Raw genomic sequence first — 2,788 nt, 5'->3', positions numbered from 1 at the left:
AAAAAAAAAAAAAAAAAAAAAGAAAAATTTCAAACATCTCAGAAGTAAAGAGAATGCCCCACTGCACCCATGGGTCCCCATCACCTATACTCAAGGGTTATTAATATTTTGTCATATTTGGCAATTCAGTTTTTTAAATAACAGCTTTATTGAGATGTACTCCAATGTAATGTAATGTAAGATATTTTTAGATTCTAAAAATGTAAGACGTTTTTAGAATTGTAAGACATTTTTAGAATTAAAAAAAAGGAAAATGGAGAGAACTGGAAAAATTTCGGTTTTGTTGTATATTTCCAATTTTTTATGTATACTTTATGTATACTTTTTTTTTTAAATAGGATCTCTACTTTTTGCCATTTAATTTTTTTTCTTATAGTGGTTTATTTTCACTTACTTACAGTCCAGGTGACTAATTTTAATAGCTGTATTTTATATACTTCATCATTCATTACTTTTTCTCCACATTAAAGTTGATATTTCCACAATAAGGTTATGACTTACATAGCTAACATTGGTTGTACATATCTCATTTCACATTTTAGTGTTAAACTTACTTGGACTTAATACATTTTTTAAAAAAGTTATTTATTTATCTTATTTTTGGCTGTGTTGGGTCTTAGTTGCAGCATGTGGGATCTTTCGTTGCCATGCGTGGGCTTCTCTCTAGTTGTGGTGCAGGGGTCCAGAGCACGTGGGCTCTGCATTTGTGGTACACGGGCTCATTAGTTGGTGGAGCTCAGGCTCAGTTGCCCAGTGGTATGTGGGATCTTAGTTCCCGGACCAGGGATCGAACCCATGTCCCCTGCATTGGAAGGTGGATTCTTAACAACTGGACCACCAGGGAAGTCCCTGTCTTAATACTTTTTAAAAGCTTTTCCCCCCGGTATTACCTAATTTGTGGTTTTTTTAAAAGAAAAAAATTTCAAAACAAGTTGTTGGTGTATACACAGAAGGATAGTATTTTGATTATGTAAATTCTGAGAGTATCAGTGGTATTAAATGCATGGTTCTGAAGTTGTATTTATTGAAAAATTCAGCTAGTGCTGAAGAGCAGAGATAAGAAATGATCGTCAACAGGAATTGCTTGTTTCTTATTTCTTACTTAGGTAGCCTGCTTTTCAAGTTCACTTAGTGGGTCTCTTATGTTCCTGTATTGAGGGCTCAGTGTTAGGTGCTTTCTTCTACTCTCTGCTAATCTTCAGAACAATTTACTGAGGAAAACAGGGTAAGTGTTTACTGAAAGCCTAAAGTGATGTGCTCAGGGTCACATACAACTAAGATTCAAAGTTCCAAATCTCATTTCTATAGGTAGTTATCATGGTAGGGGGCTGAGGATTTTCATTTGAGTCTTCAGTCAAAAGATTTTTCAGTTTGTAGTCTCGATATTTAACCAGTTCACAAATTCTACTTTTTTTAAAATCAGTTTTTATTGGAGTACACAAATTCTACTTTAAAAGATGACATTAAAAAAAAAAAGACATTTTTGCCTATATGTATGACTGAAAAATTACTAGTGTTTCTAGAGTATTTATGCCTTTTTTAGTGAGTTGCACAGATAGAAGCAATCTATTTTGTTATGAAGAATTTTAAAGTAAATTGTCCTTAGTGGATTCTTCATGTTAATCTGTAAGGGTATTAAATTTTTCTTCCATTAACTTATTTATTTATTTACTGGCTGCATTGGGTCTTTGTTGCTGCACGTGGGCTTTCTCTAGTTGCAGTGAGTGGGGGCTACTCTGTTGCAGTGTGCAGGCTTCTCATTGCGATGGCTTCTCTTCTGGAGCACGGTCTCTAGGCACCTGGGCTTCAGTAGTTGCAGCATGTGGGCTCAGTAGTTGTGGCATGCAGGCTCTAGGGTGCACGGGCTTCAGTAGTTGTGGCATGTGGGCTGTAGAGCGCAGGCTCAGTAATTGTGGTACAGGGGCGTAGTTAGTTGCTCTGCGGCACGTGAGATCTTCCCGGACCAGGGATTGAACCCGTGTCCCCTGCATTGGCAGGCGGATTCTTAACCACTGTGCCACCAGGGAAGTCCGTATGTATCTTCTTTACAGAAATACATTCAACAATTTTTAAGCTGTTTTAAAATTATTCTAGGTCAAAGTAGGCATTTTGTTGCTATAATGTATTTACAGCTAATCTATAGCTGCTGGCTAATAACAGCTGAATAGTTACTAGGAACACATTTCACAGTCATCAACACATTCTGTTTGTTTATTTATTTATGGTTGTATTGGTTCTTTGTTGCTGCTCGCTATCTTTCTCTAGTTGCAATGAATGGGGGCTACTCTTCATTGCGGTGCGCAGGCTTCTCATTGCAGTGGCTTCTCTTATTGCGGAGCACGGGCTCTAGGCGCGCGAGCTTCAGTAGTTGTGGCTCGCGGGCTCTAGAGCACAGGCTCAGTAGTTGTGGCTCACGGGCTTCGTTGCTTCGCGGCATGTGGAATCTTCCCGGACCAGGGCTTGAACCCATGTCCCCTGCGTTGGCAGGTGGATTCTTAACCACTGCGCCACCAGGGAAGTCCCATCATCAACACATTCTCTTTTTTCTTTCTTTTTTTTTTTGTACTCGTCTTTTCCTTATCCCATTTTTTAGACACATCTATTACTGTAACTTACAGTGTAGACAAAATAATAACTGATGGTTATTGAGGGCTTTTATGTGCCAGGCACTACGTTAAATGCTCTGGATATATTATCTTGATTTAAATTCTCACAATTCTAGGAAGTGAAGGTACTATTACTTTTACAGATGAGGAAGCTTGCCTGAGGTCATAATTATTACCTTGTG

This window comes from Aethalodelphis obliquidens, unplaced genomic scaffold (assembly GCF_003676395.1).
Source record: "Aethalodelphis obliquidens isolate GAN/ISIS:26980383/991018 unplaced genomic scaffold, ASM367639v1 scaffold6, whole genome shotgun sequence".
Lineage (NCBI taxonomy): Eukaryota > Metazoa > Chordata > Mammalia > Artiodactyla > Delphinidae > Aethalodelphis > Aethalodelphis obliquidens.
Note: the sequence above shows the minus strand (reverse complement) of the source record.